The sequence below is a fragment of the Desmodus rotundus genome, chromosome 12 (assembly GCF_022682495.2).
Source record: "Desmodus rotundus isolate HL8 chromosome 12, HLdesRot8A.1, whole genome shotgun sequence".
Lineage (NCBI taxonomy): Eukaryota > Metazoa > Chordata > Mammalia > Chiroptera > Phyllostomidae > Desmodus > Desmodus rotundus.
This window is the reverse complement of record NC_071398.1, coordinates 56,792,159-56,814,639: the sequence shown is the minus strand read 5'-3', so window position 1 is coordinate 56,814,639 and position 22,481 is coordinate 56,792,159.

Below are 22,481 nucleotides of genomic sequence, written 5' to 3'. Positions count from 1 at the left end.
CTATGACTATCTAATTTAACAACAGTGCTCTGCGAAGAGCAGTTTAGTTCCTAACTTAATGGAGGGAAATGTCCCCTCAGACAGTGTCCATCCCAGCCAGTGAGTGGCGGAGCCGGGCTCCAAAGCCGAAACACTGCGGAAGCCGGGCTTCCAGGTCACCAGCCTTCGGTCAATAAACAAACAGCGCAGGACCAGAAAGGGAGACAAAATGGCAGCTTTAGAGTTTCAGTTGTGTGTTCACGTCCTGACAACGGATGTCTACAAAATGTATCCTAAGCTCTGCGAATGAATGCCTGTTAAAACCACTTCAGAAAGGTCCCTGACTAAAGATCTTGCACATAAAACTAGCAATTGAGTGGCAGGTACAGGGATCCCCCACATACTCTCTGTCCCCACCAGACACCGCCTCCCCATTGTCAACATCACTCACTCGAGACCTGGTGCGTTTGTCACAACTGACGGGCCTACAGTGTCACATCAGCATCACCCAGAGGCCATGGCTTACCTTAGGGTTCACTCTTGATGTTGTGCGACCCGTGGGTTTGGACAAACCATTCTGGTACCATTACTCTCGGGACAGCCGCTAGCTCTCCTCAAGCTCTTTGCCAGCTGCTGGCCCAGCCCCCTCTCCGATGCTGCCTGGAAGCCGGGCCCGTGTTCCTGCCTTACTTCCCATGGCACCCAGGTTACCACTGGAGGACCAAGTCACGTTGAGGTGGCCCCGTTCTGAATTCCAAGTGTCAGAGCAGCTTGGCTGTTCTTTATGCAGGCTTGGCGTCTCTCTTTGAGGCTGGCCAGAGGAAGTACCATGCAACATTTGGAAGATGTACTAAAACAAAACAAAAAACGATTATTGGTTGCTTATGTGCAATTTAAATTCAGTGGGGAGAGCTGTATTTTTATTCGCGAAGTCTGGTAACCCTACTCGCTTATAAGTGCACCAGGCAGTTCCAGCTTCCTCTGCTCCCACCTTCCCTGGGAAAGAGCCGGGCTCCCTATCTCAGTGTTCACGGGAAAACAAGCCTCCTGCCTCCTGGAGACACCATCACCAGCACTTCAACAAGCTCCCGCCACTCCAGCTCGGTAATGACCTCCCTCCATGGGGCCGCTCCTTCCCAGCGCAGACTCTTGCCCACAGCCACGAGCTGCGCACCGTCCCCTCCCCACCACACACACAACATTCTAAGACTCACGTCAGTGATTCCAGCACTCTCCTGTAGTTTCAATTCTCGGCCTCCGGTGACTCTTTCCCTTCAACTCACATTAATATTTGTGTGTTTCCTCTATTAAAAACTGTCTTCCCCCTGTGCTAGGTCCCCATAGAAATCTCTCTTTCTTCTCTTATTTGCCCACATTTAAACTGCGAGGTGGAACAGACAGGCTTGGGATCGGCCTTCGTGCCGCCAGCTCTCGGCTGCGTGACTTAGAGCAAGCTCCCGAACTCCTGTGCGCCTCGGTTTTCTCGACTCTCAATGGCATATTGGCATTTCCCTCTGGCAGTCCTGGGGAGGAATGCGGAGCTTTGTGTGCATGAGAACCCTCAGCAGTAAGGAGAAAGGGCTTTGCCCTCCCCTGCCTCTGCCTCTGGCTCTGTTATAGTTGTCCCTTCCTTATCTCACTTTCCATCTTTCCATCACTTCCTTTTCCATTTTCAAATTAAATTATTTTTAATAAAATTAATACATGCAAATAGCTAAAAAAAAATCAAATAGTACAAAAGTTGCAGGGAAGACCATCCGTCCTCAGAGACCCCCTGGCCTTCCCAAAAGGCTCTAAGTCCTGTGTTTTATACTTCTGTTCCTTGATTATCAATTTTAAACAGCACCTGTAGACTCCCTGCCACGTTGAGGGAATATTAATTCACTTATCCTTAAAAAGAAACTGCTTCTGTCACGAACTTTCTAAATCTTTGCATGTCTGATGTTTCCAAACTCCAGTGTTTACATTTGACTAACAATATTTTTGGCTGGACATAGAGCTGTGGGTTGTAACTTTCCCTGAGAAATTTGGGGGCATTGCTGCCTTGTCGTCTTTTCACTTCCGGTGCTCCCAGTGAAAAGTCTAAAGCTACTCTGGTTCCCAAACTTCGCGTGTGACTACTTTTTCCTTCTCCAGATTTCTTACACCTTCTCTTTCCCCACAGCGTTGCGGGATTATACTCTGAGACGCCCTGCTTTTCCAGGCTTTCTCCTAGACAGACAAGGATTCTTTTTGGTATGGACATCTTTGGAAATTATGTCTCCAATAAATTAATCTTCTCTGGTTTTCCATCTTGTCTTTCGGAAACTCCCCCTGTGTGCATTATGGACCATCTGAGCTGATTTTTAAATTGCCTCATATTCATTTCTTTTAATTGTCTATACCTTTAACGTTTTTCTAACTTCTGGGAGATTTCTCAACTTTATCTTTCAACTCTTCAGTTAATGCTTTTTCTTTCTGTTGTCACACTTTTAATTCTAAATTAAACATTAATTCGTTTTCCGAAATTGCATTGCTATTGTCAGGGCAATTTAACCTTGAAGCTAGTGCAGCTGAGACTTCAGAGTCTCTTGTGTCCAAGGTCCTGGAAGGGACCCTGACAAGATGCCCTACGGTGACACAAATATTAAAACTAAGGTATTTGAACCACGGTGGCAAGGATGCCTGTCTTCCCACCAGCAAGTCCCCTCTGTGTCACTCCCCCTTGTGTGGCAGTGACTTTGGAGTTGCTCTAGGCATTTTTGGTATCTGGCTGAGGGGAAGTTGACTTTGGGCTACATTTTGATTGAGTTTAAAAGGATATGTCACCCTGGGCAGGTAGCTAGGTGGGTTGGAGCATCGTCCTGACACACCAAGGTCGTGGGTTCAATCCCCAGTCAGGACTGTGAAAAAATAAAGTAAAAGGCTATGTGTCGCGGCTACTTCATACTATTACAAGCCACCTTCAAGGACCCTTGACTATCAGCATCTTTAGGGTTTTTTTTTCTTTTTGGATATTCATTTATCCAGAAGAAAAAATATGTACTCTCCTTCCTGGAAGATTCAAACTCAGCTGCAGCATCCTGGGAGAACAGTGAGGGGACGGAGCAGGGCTGCCACCACTGTGCACTGGACTTCCGCTGCCCCTTCCCGTTTTGTCTGTGGTGTTCCCGGTCAAAGGCATACTCTCCACTCCGTCTTCTGCCCCAGTGGGGGAGAGACGGGGCTGGGCCAGGTCGTGGTGGGGCAGGGTGAGGGGAGGGAAGGAGTCTCACCACTTCTAAAGCAGGCTTCGTTTTCATCCTAACTTCCAACCCTGCTGTCAGATGCACCTAAAGCTCCCAGTGCTGGACCCCCTGGGGTTCTGTGGAGTGACTCTGCCTGCTTCTGGGCACCCCCATTGTGACCTAGTCTTCAGCTTTCTTAACTCTACTAAGATCATTAAGTCTCACCCCTCTGCTTCTTAGTTTCCAAAATGCTGTTGCTGCCACCTCTTGCCTTTTCTTTCCTTGTCTAAGCAAACAAACAAACAAAAATCCCTTCACTATTGTGTGTGTGATTCGTAGGGGTGAGAGGAAGTGAAAGTGTTCAACTCACCATCTCTGAACTGAGGTCATTTCCATATTTCTCTTACACCCAGGCAGGCTGCTCTGCTGCAACTTGTTCTCTTGAACTTGACCTTTCTAAGGACGCGCATGACTCCCTGACCAGCTGAGCCAGAGGCTCCTCCTCAGTCCCCTTTAGGGAAGCTTTCTGTAATATTTGACACTGTTGATACCCCTAGTCGAAACGCGGCCCTCTGCTCTTCTGTCGCCCCACCCCCGCCCCGCGCTGCCATCTCCCTCGGAGGGCGCTTCCTCCGCAACCAGCTTCTCTTCTGTATTGTCTTAAATATCCTTTTCTATAGTGGAAACAATGGCATGGCTTACGTTATGTGCCAGGCACTGTCCTAAAAAAGCATGTGGTGTGTAATATGTTTATCTCTACAATTCTTCAGGTGAGGTCCTATCACCCATTTTGCAGATGAAGGAACTGAGGCCCCGAAAGCTTAAGCAACTTGGCCAAAGTCCCCGCTTTCCCCACTGTGCACACTGCCTCTTGAAGGGCCTCATCCCCCGCCTTCCCTCCTCTCTGTCCCCCCTGCTGGTTCTCTCGGTCACAAATGTACAAACGGCACTGCCATCTCAGCTCCGCCCTTCTCCTATTCCCCAAACTCAGCCGGAAGAGCGACTGCAGACCTCCCTCTGTGTGTATCACTCGTGCCTCAGAGTCAGAACCTCCAAGGCCACGGTGTGGTTTCCGCCCTTCTCTTCTCAGACCCACCGGGCCTGCAGCCCGTCGCACACCTCTCCACGGCGTGTCCCCTCCGCTCCTCAGTTACACTCCACCTGAGACTCGACGCAGGCCACCCTCCCTCTCACCGCCCCTGTCAAATCGCCCACCAGCTGTGTCCTCTGAAGCAGCTTCTGAGTGCACTTCCGCACCCCCTTCCACTGTCACTACCCACTCCGAGAACAGCTTCCTTCGGACTGGTCTGGCTCCAGCGGTCCACTCCGTCGTCTATAGACGGGCTCCGAGGGAGTGAGGGGCTGCCTCCCACTAGGAAAGGCTGGCAGGAGGGTGCAAGCCATCGCATGTACCTGTTCGCAGAGCAAGCACCACATGCCAGGAGAAACTAGGGTAAAGCAACCTGAAAGCGCAGAGAGAAAAGGGGAAATGTGTATATTTACTCAACAGCGATTTACTGAGCACCTGCTCTGGACCAGCCAGCGCTCTCCCAGGCTGGGATCGCAGCTGCGAAGAGGACTTCATATTCCCGGTCGGGAAGACCAACAGTAAAGAAACAAGCGAATAGCACCTGAGAACGAATCAGCAGGCGATGAGCCCCACGCTGAGCACTAACACCCGATGACACGACCTTGTGTTGCTCTTCTGGGGGGCCAGGCTCGGCTTCTCTGAGAGTGGCCTTGGGTACTGGCGCGCTCCAGTGGGCTCGGGGGAGCCCCGCCACAGCGTCTGGACAGCCAGAGAAGGGCCCTTCTCCACTCTGGGAGCAACAGGCCAAGTGAGGAAGGCAGGAGGCCTGGGTACCACTTAGGGGACCCACCCAGGGGCCTGAGGCGAGTCTCCACCCCTCTCTGGGCTGCTAAGGCCTTTCCCATCCCCAGCACTTGGCCACTGGCCTTCCAGGTCCTGCTTCCTGACGAAAAACGTCTGTCTCTGTGACTTCTCTCCGTCCAACTCAGGACTAGTAAACAAATGCTTCCAAGTGCCTACAGGATTTTAACACATTTACTCCATGCCCTTGCTCCCCCAGCCCCAATCCATTCTGATTCTCATACACTGCATTGTTTGTAATTTTTAAAGATCTCCTTTCTGGAGCAGGAGGGAAGCTGATGGTTCGCAGCACGGGAACAAACTGAGCATCTTGGGTGCGTTCCCACGATCAGCCACAAGTCCTGACCACTGGAGCTTTGTCTCTGTCGCTAAATTTAAACCTCTGGAAACTGAGGAATTCGGGAAGGTCACGTGTTAACCACGCTCCTGGCGGTCTTGCTCGTTTGAAATAAGCGTCTGTTTTGAGCAACACAAAGAACAATCATTGAAGCTTGTTATTTCATTAAAAACAAGCACATGCCCATGCAGGCCTTTCCACACGCTGTTTCCTCTGTCTAGAACGTTCTCCCCCTCAGACAGTGCACACCCTCCCTCCATTCAGGTCTCCCTTAGATCAATTGTCAGCTGCTCAGAGAGGCCTGTCCCCTATCTGCAAACACACACTTCCTCTCTGCCCTCTGCCCCATAGACCTGCTTAACTTTTTTCGGGCACTTAAATTATCAGCGGCACATGCTCTGTTTGTAATTTGCCTGTCTGCTCCCACCAGGGTGCAAGCTCTACAGGCGCATTGTTGTGTTGGTGGCCTGGAGGAGTCCCTGGGATGGGGGTCACTCAAATACCTGCTGAGCCAGTGAGGGAAAGTCGCAAAAAGTCAGTGTTGCTTCTTGCTCCTTAAACATCAAAGGACTTTGATCCAACCTTTGGCATCTCTGGGCCATACTGGGAGAAGAAGAATTGTCTTGGGCCACACATTAAATACATTGTGACAATTAATCACACATACACACACATAAAATCTCATAATGTTTTAGGTACTTTTATGATTTTGTGTTGGGCCACATTCATAGCCATCCTGGGCAGGTTGGACACCCCTGGTTAAAGATTTCCCAGAAGCGTCTGGGGCCACTCTCAAACACCCTGAAAAGAAGAGATAGAGGCTGAATTACCAGTAGCATATGAAGTTCAGTCAATTCAGGGAAAGAAATCGCTCAAACTGGCTAATTCGCCATTGCATACAAAAAAAAAAAAAAAAATCTCTGGCTGTGTGGCTAGAGGCTTCACCACTGTCTCAACTTCAGGTAAAACAGCATTGAATCTCCACCTGAATCTCAAAGCTGGCTTTCTTCCTGGCCTTTCCCGTTTCCCCTCACGCCTTCCCCGCCTGTGCTCTGCCGTCTGAGGACGTCAAGGAGGATTTAGTTATATGCTCATCGAACACACAGACACATGTGCTAACACTGCCAAGCGTATGAAATCCCTGGTCTTCGTAGGCTCATGGTCTCATAGGGATGACTGAGAGAGAAACCCATCCGCACCGCACCGCCCCCACCTGTGGCTATGTGTGCCTAGTGAGGTTGCATTCTCGGGACCCTAGGTTCTGAGACCGTTCCTTCCTGCCCCGACTACTAGAAGGAGGGCTTGGCCCCTGACCCCCAGCTGTCTGAAACAGCACCTCGAAATCCTCGCAGCCAGCTAGGCATGGAAACAGAGCTGGGGGAACTCATTTCAAAACTGCTAGCAGTTTTCTGGGGAATTTGATGCTTGACACATATTTGAGTCAGAGTCTCTTTTATTCTTGAAAAACCATCAAAGTAGGCCCTTCGGTTATGCAAATGAAAAGTTAAAACCTAGGAAAGACCACTTTTGAGAAGCTGGCATTTGTGAAACTCCTAGAACCACAAAGCAAAAACAACTTAGTGAAAGTAGCCTGGGTAATCTCTAACTGAATGTCCCAGACATCTCCGCCCCAACCGAGCTACCATAGGTGCTCTTCCACAAAGCCCCATGCCCCTCAGCCACCCTTTGCATCCTCCCTCCTGGCAGGGCTTCCTGAGCAATATCATCAGTCACCAGGGTCTCCCTGATGGTCCCTTTCCTTTACCAGCAGATCCAACTCTTTGGCAGGCTCTGCCAATTCTATGGCCAAAACCCAATCTGTCAAGGTCTCTCTTTTCCCATGGTGGCCGTGGGTCTGAGCTGTGGTCACCTCTCACTGAATTACTGTTCCTTTGACATCCATGCCTGCTCCTCTCCAGTCCCCGTTCTCCACTTGAGAACCGGAAGGAGATGGGTTATTTTCTTCCTCTTTAACTTGGTAATTCTATTTTTTTTAAAAAATGAATAAACTTTATTTTTAGAGCGGCTTCGAGTTCAGAGCAACGTGGAGTGGGCGGTATGAGGAGCCCCCGTGTGCCCCCTGGCCCTGCACAAGCCCTCCCTGTCAACATCCCCACCAAGGGGTACGTCCGTTACGACCCATGAAGCTGCACTGACATCATGACCACCCGAACTCCACAGTTTACACTGATGCTCACTCTCGGCGTTGTGCATTCTACGGTTTTGACAGATGTATCTGCCGTTATAGTGTGATATAGAACTAGATACCCTCTGGGCCCTTCCTATGCATCCCCTCCTCCCCACTCACCCCTAACACCCACTCGTCTTTTCACGGTCTCTGCACTTCTACCTTCTCCGGAATGTCCAGTAGTTGGAATCAAACGGTGTTTAGTTTTTTTCAGATCAGCTTCATTCACTTAATAATATGCATTTTAGTTTTTCCATGTCTTCTAATGGCTTGGCAGCTCATTTATTTTTGGCGTTGAATAATATTCCATTGTCTGCATGCTCCACGGTGTATTCATCCGTTCACCACTAACGGACATCTTGGTTCCTTCCAAGTTTCGACAAGGAGGAGCAAAGCTGCTGTAAACATCTGCGGGCGGAACAATTCGTATGGGCCGATACCAAGAAGCACCATGGCTGGCTCGCGTGGGAAGAGCGTTTGGAAGAAACTTCCAGACTGTCTTCCAAGTATCAATTTACATCCTCACCAGCATTTGGTGTTGTCGGTGCTTTGGATGTCGGTTCTTCTAGTAGGTGTGCCGGGGTATCTCCTTGTGGTTTTAATTCATAGCGTCCGAATGATGGATGATGTGGAATAGCTTTTCATATGTTGACTTGCCATCGGTATGTCTTCCTTGGTGAGGTCTGTGGGCTTTTAATCGAGTCGTTCATTTTCTTACTGGTGAGTGTCTAGAGTCTGTTGTATATGTTTTAGATAACAGTCCCTCACCTGATACGTCTTTTGCATACACGTCACTCCACTCTGTGGCTTGTCTTCTCATTCTCTTCATGGCATCATGGTTTTTCATTTTAACGAAGTCCAGTTTATCCGTGTTTTCTCGCCCAGATCGTGCCTTTGCTGTTGTGTCTAGAAAGTCACCATCACACCCAAGGTCACCTGGATTTTCTGCGTGTTACCCTCCGGGACTTTATAGCTCTGTGTTTGACTTGCAGGTCTATGATCCACTGTAAGTTAACTGTGGTAAAGGGAAGTAAGGTCCGCGTCTAGATTCATTCTCTGCACACGGATGGCCAGTTGCCCCAGCACCGTCTGCAGAAGAAACGACCTTGCTCCCTATTGTGCTGCCTTTGCTTTTTTGTCAAAGGTCAGTTGAGCCTATAGCTGGGCTCTCTCTTCTTCTCCATTGTTCTATGTGTCTTTTCTTCTGCCAGGACCGCACTGCACTGATTACTACAGATTTATACTAAGTCTTAAAGTCGGGTAGGGTCAGGCCTTCAACAGGAGTTTTGTAAAAACATTACTTGTGTTTTTAAAAAGTACACTGTAGAGATGATGTATTATGGAACTGTACACCTTAAGTGTATTTAATTTTATTAACCAATGTCACCCCAGTAAATTCAATTAAAAAATGAATCTTGGGGAAAAAAATCCTTCAAAGGCTTCTTCTTATTATTAGAATAAAATCCAAAGTATTTAAGAAGGCCTCCAAGACCCTCTTCGAACCTCTCCATTCCTGTCTTCTCCTATCCCTCCTCACTTTTTATTCTCATCGAAGGAAGTTCCTTTGCTTCTCTGAATGTTCCACACCCTTGTACACCTTGAGCCCTTCACGCATGCTGTTTTCATGGCAAGAGATATCCTTGGCAACTGTGCCCCATCCCGACCACCCTCCCGCACCAGGCTCGCACCTTCATTTTTAGCCTTTGGTGCCAGCTTGAACATCAGCCTTCCAGGAAGGCTGCCCTGAGCCCGCTGACTGGCTCAGGCACCCACGGTTCATGCTTGCGTTTCACGTGTATTCTCTTCTCTCTTCTTAGCATGTGTTAAGTCACAATTGATTCTGTGTGTTGTTGCTTTGCATCATGGGTATCCTATGAGGTCTTATGCTCCGTGAGGCCAGGGATCTATTGTGGTCTCCCGGGCACAAAGCCTGCCCCGTCAAGGTGTCCGTAAGTACTAGCTGAGGAAGTGAAGGAGTGCAGCCTCTCGCCCACGACGACATCATCAGCACACACTCGGGGACAATGCAAGTGTGTACCCCGAGTGAGCTCCGTCAGTCCTTTTAATACTAGAAGACATTCACAAGAAGAGAACTGATACACAAACATTCATTTTTACCTATTTGCCCAATAATTAGGTAACACAAAAAGACATTTTATGTGGGCTTTCTTGCTTGCAAAATGACTACGGCAATAATAAAAAGTCAAATAACATACCTTTTTTCCCCTCTGAAAGAGATATTCTGCAGAGAAGAAAATGATTCCCAATTATAATGCTGTCATTCGACCTCTTGGGCCTCCTGGCAAACAGCCCACCAACTGCCCGCCAGCCAGCCCTTTGTGAGCCACATGTGGAGCAGGGCTCTTCCGCCGCTAGGGTGGCACTGCTGCCCTCAGAGGCCGAGAGGAGCCGGGCTGCGAGAGGCCTCCTCGGTTCCAGCCTTACCCACCCTGCCTTACCTTTCCTACTTTCCTTAGACATACGAATGCATAAGCCCCGCCAGGTTAACTGATCTTGGAATGTGGGCACCACTGACTTATTTTTAATAAGGATTAAATGTAAGTTGGTATTACGTGAAAATGCAGTTTCAGAGGCAACTTTTATAGTTTTATATGAGACTGTAAATGCCTTTCTGGACTATGAACTTGAGAAGGTAGAGCTTCGGCCAGCGCCCACTCTTGGATGTGTTCTTGGAACAGGGGGTGGGAAGAGGAGCCCGTAAGGCGCAGTCTTGGGGGAGCTCTGCAAATCACTAAGAATATGGTCCTACAACATATATCCCTAAATGTATTTAATTTTTTATATGAGACTATGCCCTACAACATATGTTCTTTTTCAAAGCTCTCTTAGGCAAACTTGTAGACACAGAGAATAGAATGGTGGTTATCAGGGGCTGGAGGCTGGGGCAGGGGAAGTTTGGGGGGACATTGTTTAAGGGTGCCGACTGGCAACCTGAAGCTGAATAAGTCCTGGAGATCTACGGCACAGTGCGTACAGACAACAACTGCATTACAAACTTCCAAGTTGCCAAGAGACTACACCTCAAACACTCTCACCACAGAGAAAGCGTGACTGTGTGATGTGAGAGGGGTGTTGGCCAACGGCACCGTGGTAATCACACCGCCACATGTCAGTGTTCCAAACTGCCGTTTACATACCTGGAACTTGTAAAACATTATACATCCATTGTCTCTCAATGTTTTTTTTAAAAAGCTCTTTTGATAAGGAGATATTATGCAAAGCTTCAGCTTAGCAGCACTCTAAATACCTTCTAACTATGTTTCTATCACTGCGGTATAGAGATGGATTGATTTTTACTAAAATATTTTATTTAACATTCATCCAGTCATTAAATATTTATTTAAACCCCGAATGTACCAGGTCCAGTTCTAGGCACTTGAGTAAAGCAGAAAAATATTCCTGCCCTTGTGGGGGTGATAGCCTTGTAGGAGAAATATCCAATCAACCATCAACATCATAATAAGTAAATTGCATAGTGTTAATCTATTCAAAACACTTATTGAGCACATACTAGAAACCCAGCAGTAAACAAAACAGGCAAAGATCTCTACTCCTGTGTACTCTACTTTCTAGCAAGGGGAGGTACGTAACAAATATAATAAATAATTAAATTATAGTATGTTAGAAATAGTTAAACACGGATGTAATAGACTTCTGGCCAAGATGGAGGCATAGGTAGATACACTGTGCCTCCTCCCACAACCAAAAGTAAGGACAACAACAAATTTAAAAACAAAAACTACCAGAACTGACAGAAAATTGAACTGTATGGAAGTCTGACTAGGAGTTAAAGAAGAAACACTCACCCAGACCAGCAGGAGGGGCAGAGACGGGCAGCCTGGTGGAGAGGATGAGAGGCAAGGCGGCGGCTGGAGGACCAGGTAGACCCACATTCAAGTGCGGACAAACCTGGAGGAACAACTGGGGAGCGAGACAGACCCACAACCCAGGGCTCCAGCTCCGAGAAATAAAGCCTCAAACCGCTGACTGAAAACACCTGCGGGGGTTGAGGCGGCAGCAAGAGAAACTCCCAGCCTCACAGGAGAGTTCGTGGAGAGACCCACAGGGTCCTAGAACATACACAAACCATCCACCTGGGAATCAGCACCAGAGGGGCCCACTTTGCTTGTGGGGAGCAGGGGAAGTGACTGAAAGCTGGTGGAGAGCTGGCAGTGTTCCCTCTCAGACCCCTCCTGCATCACAATGCAGCCACGTGGGTGGCCCCGCCCTGGTGAACACCTAAGGCTCCACCCCTTACAACGTAACAGGTGTGTGGAGACAAAAAATGGCCCAAATGAAAGAACAGATCAAAGCTCCAGAAAAAATACAACTAAGTGATGAAGAGGGAGCCAACCTATCAGATGCACAGTTCAAAACCCTGGTAATCAGGATGCTCACAGAATTGGTTGAGTACGGACACAAAATAGAGAAAAAAGTGAAGGCTATGAAAGTGGAATAAATAAAGTAAAAGTACAGGGAACCAACAATGAAGGGAAGGAAACTGGGACTCAAGTCAACGGTTTGGACCAGAAGGAAGAAAGAAACATCCAACCAGAACAGAATGAAAAAACAAAAATTCAAAAGAATGAGGAGAGGCTTAGGAACCTCCAGGACATCTTTAAACTTTCCAACATCCGAATCATAGGGGTGCCAGAAGGAGAAGAGAAAGAGGAAGAAGTTGAAAACTTATTTGAACAAATAATGAAGGAGAACTTCCCAAATCTGGCAAGGGAAATAGACTTTCAGGAAGTCCAGGAAGCTCAGACAGGCCCAAAGAAGTTGGACCCAAGGAAGCACACACCAAGGCACATCATAATTACATTACCCAAGATTAAAGAGAAGGAGAGAATCTTAAAAGCAGCAAGAGAAAAGGAGACAGTTACTTACAAAGGAGTGCCCATAAGACTGTCAGCTGATTTCTCAAAAGAAACCTTGCAGGCAAGAAGAGGCTGGAAACAGGTACTAAAAGTCAAGAAAGACAAGGACCTACATCCAAGATTACTCTATCCAGCAAAGCTTTCATTTAGAATGGAAGGGCAGATAAAGTGCTTCCCAGATAAGGTCAGGTTAAAGGAGTTCATCATCACCAAGCCTTATTATATGAAATGTTAAAGGGATTTATCTAAGAAAAAGTAGATAAAAAAGAGGAAGAGTAAAATGAAAACAAACTCACAGTTATTAACAACCAAACCTAAAAAAACAAAAACAAACAAACTAAGCAAACAACTAGAACAGGAACAGAATCACAGAAATGTGATCATGGAGGGTTATCAGCGGGGGAGTGGAAGGGGGAGAGAAGGGGGAAAGGTACAGAAAATAAGTAACATAAATGGTAGGTAGAAAATAGACAGGGGGAGGTTAAGAGTAGTATAGGAAATGCAGAAGCCAAAGAACTTAAATGTATGACCCATGGACATGAACTACAGGGGGGGAATGCAGGTGGGAGGGGGTGAGCAGGGTGGAGGGGAATAAAGGGGGAAACTGGGACAACTGTAATAGCATAATCAATAAAATATATTTTTAAAAAATAAAAAAATTGTTAAACCTAACAAATCTCATCTAAAAACAGAAGAAATGGTTGAAATATATATATTTTTTCCTTTCAAAATTTTCTAAGGTCTGGATACTCAGAGCAAAAACTTCTCGCTTGTGAAAGAAGTTTTCTGCCCAAAAAAGTGTCCAGTCACAAACTCTTTTATGAATAGGTGTATTCATTCCGTCATTGATCCATTTATTCCCAACACAGGAATCAAGTGCTGACTTTTTGCAGACGATGACAGCAAACCACGTGGACACCAGCCCTGCCCTCGGGGCGGAATATTTTATATTCGACCAAGATTTCACGGGCGATTACTCGTTAAAGGCTGTTTGTGGGTTGCTTTTTTTTTTTTTGGTCCACCCAAAGGATCCTGAAATCCAAACCATTGCTTCTAACTGGAGGGATGAAGAAAAGGCAACAAGCTTTGCTGCTGCCGCTAATGTTCGGTTTCCATGGTGACAAGGACACGCTGTCACTCTTACCCAGGAGGAGTTTACCTGTCCCACACAGGAAGGTGTCAGGAAAGCAGTCCCCCACTGCAACCCCTTGGGTCTGCCGGGTGTTGGGATGGTGGTTTCTGCAAGAATTTCCCAGAACCCCTTGCAACCTTCTTTCAGTCCCAGGTTCACGTTCATCCTCTTTATGTCCCAATGTCCAAACTGCAAAAATTATTTTAAAGAAGTGATGGGGAATTCAAGTGTTGGAAAATTTTTAGTTTCAGGTAATAGCTAATAAGCTTAGTGATCAATGCATGGAAAAGCTATTGTTCCAGGAACTGAAGGTATGACCCCCCGCCCCCGACTCTGGGAGACCCTAAGCTGTTCCACCTTTGTGCCTCGGGAGGACTACAAGCCATCAAGACAGTATGGGAGCCATTGTGCTCCTGGGTGAGACGCCCACCGGCCCAGGACACAGATGAAAGACCACCGGCCCAGGACACAGATGAAAGACCACCGGCCCAGGACACAGATGAAAGACCCCCGCCCAGGGTACAGATAAAGACCATGGACCCAGGGACACAGATAAAGACCAGGGGCCCAGGAACACAGATGAAAGAATGCTGCAGCTTTTTATCTGATTGACCTTTCCGCTGAATTCCAAACCCCTTACCTATGCTTTTCTTCTCCTCACAAAATGAGTCGGTTTAAAATGGAATTTAAGACCGTCTGTTAGGGTACAGACCTGCCATCTTCTCAGATTGCTGGCCTTCTGAATAAAGCGCCCATAAAGATTCAGTCCCCGTCATTCCTCATCGGGTCTGGTAGTGACAGGCAGCTCGAACGCCGGCTTTTCTGGTTTCAGAAGGAAATGCACCATATCCAGTACTTTAATAAGTTATGAAAGGCTCCACCAAAGACTTCTGTGGTGCGATCTGTCCTTTCGGCTGGCCTCACTTCTCCTCCCTCCTGCCCGGCTGTCACCCGGCTTTTCCTCTGGCAAACCACCCCGCCCCCTGCATCCCGCACACCAGGACTGATGAATCTGGGGCCCCGCTGCCTGGTCCAAGCCGGGAGCCTGGGCCCTCAGCCAGGCCAGGCCAGTGCTCCCGGGATTCAAATCTTGAGCAGGGTGCCACGAGGTCAGAAAGAATTTGTAGCCAAGACTTTCTGATGGCAGAGCCCTGAAGAACGGGGTCCCTTGGTTGCTGCCACCCAGGTCCCAGAGCTTCCCTGAGTTGTGGCCCCCACCCTTCCAGGAAAATCCCTCACCTCCCTCATAGACGTCTGGGTGCTTTTCTGTTGCCTGTGACCAAAGAATCCTAAGCTGCCCGTAGAAAAAGGTTGGAGACTGTGGTTTTTAAAAATCATTCGGCCTTTTAAAACATATTTGTTGAAAGTGGCAAACATGAGAATTCATGTGGGTTTTCCTTAAGAATCACTCAGAAATTCATTCCTTGGGGCACAAAAGCACAGTTGAAATATACATGCAGTAAGCATAGCTTTTCTCAATGGGTTTAGAAAAACCATTGTCTTATTTAAAAACAGTAATGTTTTGATGTAAAACTGCTAATGTTCAAGTGAGTATTATAACAAATATGAACTCCTACGAGGCACTGAGAGCAGGAATAAATTGAGTCACGGTCCCCGCTGGACATGGGAGCGGCTGCTACAGCGTCCTTACTGAAAAACCGCCAGGTACGTGTAAATGGGCCGGGACACACACACACATTTACATCTGTGCCAAAACTGTGTCTGCTCATCCAGTCCACACGTGGGCACCCACTCTTTGACGGGACTTTAGCCCTGACTGGACACCCTTCCATTCCGAGAACTGCTCAGCTTCCTGGCCTCCATCTCCTAACTTGTGAAGAGGAAGGAACCGGACCCAGGTGTGCCTTATTCAACATCGCCTCGATCCCTCACTTCAGATTTTTTTCATTTCTGGCCGCGTGCAATTTTTAGCCGTTCGAAGGACAGGTTTGCAGACGTCAGAATGTAGTACCGATGGTGAGGACGTGGCCAGTAATCACAGAACAACACTGAGCTGATAAGCTGGTCCTTTACAGACCACGCTTCGTAGCTTTTCCAAACTCTTCTGCATACTGGACCCCTCCGGTCCCGAACGAGAACCAGGGTACAGAGCTCGGCGGAGAGACCTGGGTGAAGGCCTGCTCACAGGGGAGGGGCAATCAGAGGCTGCGGTGGTGGTGGCGGCGGCGCCAGCTGGGGGCAGGCAGGAGTGGGCAGGCACCCGAGAGCCAAGGAGTAGAGACTGTGCTCAGAGCCCAGTGAAAACTAAGAGCAAGGAGGAGGGGCACGAGCGTGCTGCCCACGCTGGGGAGAAGGAGGATGACCTCACTCCTTCTCTCTCCCACCCCCGGCCCTACTACTCAAGCCAACGGGAGCAAGTGGCCCGGAATCCTGCCGGGCGGTGAAGAGCGGGCGGCCAACTGTGGGGCACAGAGGCAAGCAGAGAAGGGGGCAGAGGTGCCTGGGAAGAGCCAGAGGACACCCAGACGCCCACGTTAACTCACGACAGATCAGGCACGGAGAGATGAAGTGCCTGATTCGGTTTGCACAGCGCATAACCCGGATTCGAGGTTTGAATGCACGTTCCCAGGCCCCCCAGAGCCAGTACTGCCATTAATGGCCTCGATGCTGGCGATGGCGGGGAACTGTGCTGCTTGGGTCAAACTGAGTATTATGTTTCAAGCTGAGCTACTCTGTGAGGGTCCCTGAGGAGGCCCTCGGTGGTGTCCCAAGGAGGACTGTCCTATCAACCCAGTGAGCCCACAGCAACAAGGGCTGTCCTGTCCTGGGGAGGCCAATGGGTTGCCACCGGGGTCACAGGAGCAGCAGGGGAGAGGAGGCCGCAGGGAGGGGCCCAGGGTGTGCAGGAGCTTGGCCCTGCAGGCAGCCAGTGTCCCTCTCCCTGTCTGGGAAGTCGGGTAATGAACCTGAGTGTTTACTCACTACTGGGGGTAGAAACACCTGGTCCCAGGGCTGACAGGAGGACTGGCACGAGGTGTGCGTGATGAACAGCTCTCACTAACAGCATCTTCCAGGGACCCACTCTGAACGTGCTGTTGCTCTCCAGGAGGCTGGCCGCAGTGGGCCCTAACACCCTCCTTTTACAGACAGGGAGACAGAGCTGAGAGACGGGTTTGCCTGAGGGCTGAGGCTGAGTTTAGAGACACACGTCTACCCCATTAACATAGTTCAGGCCAGGACCAGGTTCCAGCAGTTTTCCTGCGGGGGCTCAAGCCAGAAGCATTTGCACTGCACCTGCGCCCGCAGGCTGGTGCAAGGTAGGGACACCGGTTACACCCGTTTTCCAGGTTGCTGTCCTCCTATCGCACCTGGTCCTCCGTGGTTGACATTTCGAGACCAGCACCCGCAGGGCTGCTGATTTCCCAGACAGCCCCGTGGCCCTGGAGGAATGCGCCTCGGCCCGGGCCATGGTGGGTCTGGAATCCCAGGCCAGCCTTTGTCAGGGACCATGGCTTTGATCCTGGAGGGCTGGCCATGCGCCAAGAAGCCGTTGTGAGATTTGGGCTGCTTGACGTTGGGATGCGACCCACCCAGGAGCTGACTGCGCCTATTAATAGGAGTTCCAACCCAGCGTGGCAGGCCAGGAAGGAGGGGCCGCAGCAGCCATTCTGAGGGAGCCAGGAGGTGTCACTGGATGGGACAGTGTGACCGAGCTGTGGCGACAGGAGCTCTGGAGGCGTCCGAAACGAGCCGGTGTCCCTCTCTCACCCACCCCCCTCAGTCGTCCTTCTGGGCGCCTGCACTGCCCGCATGTTGCCTGTCCCGCAGGAGAGAGCTCCCTCCAGACAGGAATCGCGTCACTGTTTCAGACGGCCGCCGTGGAATGTCCCCTGCCACCGGCGGGCAGTGTCCTCATTCGCCTCGGCCCCAGCGCCAGGCAGGCGCTCAGCAAGTGCGATGGGGAAAATTCACGCACCCAAGGGGCTCAGCCCGGCTGCTGCCATTGCCAGCTGCCCTGTGCCCTTGGCATTTGCTCCAACACCCGAGCCTGCGGAATTAAAAACATCAACAACTTGGGGCGAATGTGGCAGAATTTTTATTGCATTTCTATTTATCTTGTGGTTAAAGGCTAAAGCAGCCCAGTTGGTCAAATATTTTGGTTATTTAAGAGTTACGTCCGTACTGGGTAATATCAATTAGAAAATAAACTCAGTCCACCAAACAAACGTACATCATTCCTTGATGATGAAGGAACCGCACAGCACGCGTGGAGCTGGCTCCTCACTGGGGTCAGAGCTGGGATTCACAAATGCCGTCCCTCTTCCTGACACGTATTTCTCACACTCAGTCGGGGGTCAGGCAGCAGGAGACTCAGCCCAGGCCAGGCCACACTGGCCCCTGGCTGCCACCGCCTGCCTGGGAAGGACATCTAAGTGGTCCTGGCCACTTGGAGCCCACGTGGGCTGGGCGGAGGTCACAGGTCCACAGTCCAGGTGCCAGGACGGGGTTGGGGGTGGGCGGGGGGGGGGGGGGAGGCAGGGAGAATCTGGCCTCTTGAACTTCGTTAGCAAGATTATGGGCTCTGTCTCTTGTCAGCCTTATCAGACACTGGGGGCGTCAAAAAAAGCACGTCCATTATGTAGCCTGGGTGACTTTGAAACACACCCGAACGATACTGCCTGTCATCATACCTCACGGTAAAACAGAAATCTAGGGAAATGTAATGCGATAGGATGAAAATACGTACAGATAAAGGCATGGCAGGTTGAATAAGCTCCCCAGCGAGACACCCACGTTCTAACCCTCCAACCTCCTTCAAGGGATGCGTCGATGGCAAAGGGGACCTGGCACATGTGACTGCGTTAAGGACCTTGAGATGGGCTCCATGGAATCGTAAGGGTCCCTATCACAGGGGCAGGGGGACCCAAATCAGGACGAGGCCATGTGACGGTGGAACCAAGAGATGTGGCTGAGGGGTCACAGCCGAGGCGTGCAGGCAGCTCTTAAATGACTCGGCGGTGACTGAGATTAACAGTGAAACCGATCGTTAAAAGAAATATAATCTTTCTAAAGCAGTTTGTTTTCCGAGCTTCGTAGTTTAAAACAAGATTCTATTTCATAAGCTGTTTTGAGGGAAGATGAAGTCTTCTCATTCTATAATAAAATTTTTTCCCTTTCTTCCTCCTTGGCAATCACTAAAAATTGTTTCTATCCATACGAATTTCTAGTCATGTGATGACATCCAGCCTCCTGACCCCTCCCAGGTTCCCTCTGGAGTAGAAACCTGTAATTCTGATTTGTTGTTGTTGTTCTTGTTGTTTTATCCGGTGCAACATCAGCGGACGCTATGAGAATCAGCTAAGACTTCTCTCTGGAGGCCAGTCCCCTCCCCTCCTGCGTCCCTGTGCCCTGGTTATGCAGAAGGGCGTCTTGGCCCACCTGCAGCTGGGTGTAGAGTAGCACTGTAATACTTAACCTTCTCTTTTCAGTGAAGTGCCCACAGGGGGTTTAGTTCGTTAAAAGTAACTTGAAGATGAAATACAGTAAACTACAATGTTCTGTCATACAGAGATGGAGAAAGGGGTACCAGTGACAGATGTTCCTTACACAATGAGAACAAAATCTAGCACTTTTAGAAAAAGGAGAACAAGTTGGTAGGACACAGTCTTTACATTGATGAATTTGTTTTGTGTGAAAACCAACCCTGGCTTTTGCGTTATCCTTTCCGTAACGGGTGGGTGAGATGAGTCCGTTTTTGTTGCAGTTGCTGAGTTTAATGATTCCATCTCCTCTCCTTTCAGAGACAGACTGGACATCAGATTCAAAGAAAAAAAAGTTTTTTACATTTGATTGACCAAGTTACATGAAACTCATTGAGTTAGTTAGTAGCTCCAAAGAGTCAAAGCCTAGTGTCATTCTCCAGAAACCGTAACGTTTTTAAAAGCACCTGGTGACATCGTTGATAAAAGTTGCAGTATACAAAGAATACAACGGTTATTCTCACTTCTCTGGGAAAGACTTCACTCAGATGGTGTTTTGACTTTTAGTGCATCTTGGAGGTGATAATAGTTTAGCTTTCACGGGATTATTGGACATTGACATATTTTAAGGCCGTGTAAATGATTACTTCCTATGGTGGTGAAGTTAACGATTTATATCGCCCTGTGATGCAAGAGACCTGAGTTTCCTAGAATTAGGAGCAACCTCTGGGCATGCTGACTCTTGCTCCCCAGAGTTGAGACTTGCTCTTGTTGCAGAATCCATTAATTGGGGAATTGGGGGAGGGGGCAGCTGGTATATATTGGGAGCATCAGTTCACTGTGGGGGCGAGGCGTGGAACTGAGCTTCGCTGGGCACGCCCTGTGTATTGGGTGCGCCCAGAAGTAGGCTTGGGTGCAAAGGGCCTCTGCTCTTCAGCATTGCCTGACCGCATCTTGATCCTGGACTCCCAGGCCCCAGAACTGTGAGACAGTCCCTTTCTGCCGGGGAAGACCCCTGTCTGTGATGTTTTGTGACGGCAGCCCTTGCACACGTGTATGCTGGGGACTTGTGAGAAGGATCGAAGGGTCACTCTCAGTCAATACACCGAGGCCACACGTTAGGTTGGGAGTGTTCTGGGCAGATACGGGTTAATAGTTAAACTAACGCTGAGCTCTAGGACAGCCTGCCCCGTGGAGCAGAGGAAGGAAGAGAGGCAGTGGGAGGCATTCCAGACTAAGGGAAGTCTCAGCATCAAACAAAACAACCAGAGTACCATTCAGACCCCCTAATGAGGTTTGTGCTTTTGGAAGCCAGCTCTGGAGGCAGGTGGCAGAGGGACAGCTGGTATGGAGGGAGACTGAAGCAGAGGTGACGAGAGCCTGCCTGAATGAGGGGCGTAACAGTGGGGGTGGTGGGAGGTGACAGATACCAGGACTATGACAGAAATAGAACCCACGGGACCTGGTCACAGCCTATATGTAGGGACAAGGGAGAGGCCAGTAACACAAGCTCAGGTTTGGGGGGCTTAGTCCATGGAGCTGCCACGGACTGAGACAGGAAATCAGGAGAAAGATCAAGGCTGGCACTTACAAGTCTTTCCTGAACAGTCGAGAGCGGCCCTGGGCATGTGATTTTAGGTTCCGACTCCACACGATGGACTATAATAAAGCCAGGGTGGAGTAAAGTTAGAGCTTGAAACATTGTTAAAAGTGGAATAACTCTCCGGCTCTTCTTTGAACAGATCAGTTCATTTAAATTATCAGTAACAGTATGTCCCAGCTATGATGATATTACGCAAAATCACTTTGAGCCAGGAAAGAGAACGCTTGTACTTCCCGCCCTGCATTGCCACTCATTTACAAACAAGAGAACACTCCCTCCCTGGGAGGCAGGCTTCCCGTGCCCAGGGCGCCTGTGGCCACATCCAGCTCCCGCTGTCTGGGTGGCAGGAAGGGTGGTTCCATCCACCCTGAAAGCACTTGTGCACTTGCTTCTTGCGTGAGCGGTCATGAGACCTTCCTTTTTTGTGGCTGATCAGCTTGTCAGTCACTTTATCACCAAGAATCTTCGACTCACTCGATAAAGAGATGTGGTGAGCCTGCCTGTGTCCCCCACCCCGGAAGGCACTGACCACACGTCTGGGGGACACGGGGTTCAAGACACGACTGTCATCCTCTGGTCACTCAGCATCTGACGAGGGAACCAGTGAGAAGACAGACAGTTTCAGAGAGCCCGCCGATCGCCTTTCTAGTCCCTGTTATGAAGAGTAGGCTTATCGGCTCTCCGGCTTCTTAGTGGAAGGAGGGTGGCCCTGTCCAAAGTGGATTAATTAAGAAGCTATGATTTGGTATCATTTAAAGATAGGGAGCTACTGCTAGAAGGACGAAGAATAGAAGTCATCCCAAGTGATCGCCTGGGAAAGGAACTGGAGGTGGCGAGAATCCCCTGGAGTGACGATGGCCAAGGCCGCAGGCTGCGCCGAGGAGGCCAAGGACGGTAGCGGAGCCTTAAAGAAAGGGTCGCTGTGAGATGCTGGCATGTGAGGAAAGCTAGTGAGGGACAGGGAAGGTCAGCGGGGGAGCAGGAGCACAACCAGGGCCACGGCTTCCCGGGATCCAAGGAAGGAGAGAGTTCCAGAGAAATAGGCAGCATTCAGTGGAGGCCCAGGCTTCAGGAAAATGAGGACAGAGGTGGGGGTGGAGTGAGGGGGTTGACTCCTTCTCTGTCACCAGGAATGTTTTCGTTTGCGCAGAGGAGCCTGAGGGCCCTCGCCACAGGCCCCTGCACGGTTTAGGGGGCGAGCAGCGGCGGGTGGAGAGGAGAATGGGGAGCTGCAGGCTCGGAGGAAAGACAGTGAGGTCTGGAATGGGATGAAAAACAGGACGCAGCAGCCGGGAAGGCTGACCACGGAGAGAGCTGCGGGTGGCTCTCTGACCCCTGCCCCGGAAGACCTCCTTCAGGCATGCGGGTGGGAAGCACGTGAGGCCTCAGACTGTGAGTCGTGGTGATTCCGCAGTGGAATGGGGAGGGGGGGACAGAGATTTCCTGCAAAGACCCAGATTACAGCCTCCGCCTGTCTGACCACTTTCGGTAACTCCCTGCTGCCCACGCAGCACTTTCCAAACTGCTCTTGGCCGTCAGGAATCAAATAAACCCTGTCCCTCTCAATGTTCCTTACCCTGGCTCTCAGAGCAGTCCCACTGGTCTTCTCGCTGTCTCCCAACCTTTCCCTCCCTCCCACAGCGGCCCCCTGGCTTACACGAGCTCCTGTGCCTCCCATCCTCCCCTCTCTGCTTCTGCAGTCGCCCGCGCCACCAACACTCAAGGCAGGTGCTGTCTTCTCTGGGACCGTTTCCTGTGCAGTCCAGGTCCTGCAGCAATTACATCGGGCAACTCAGTCGCCACTCA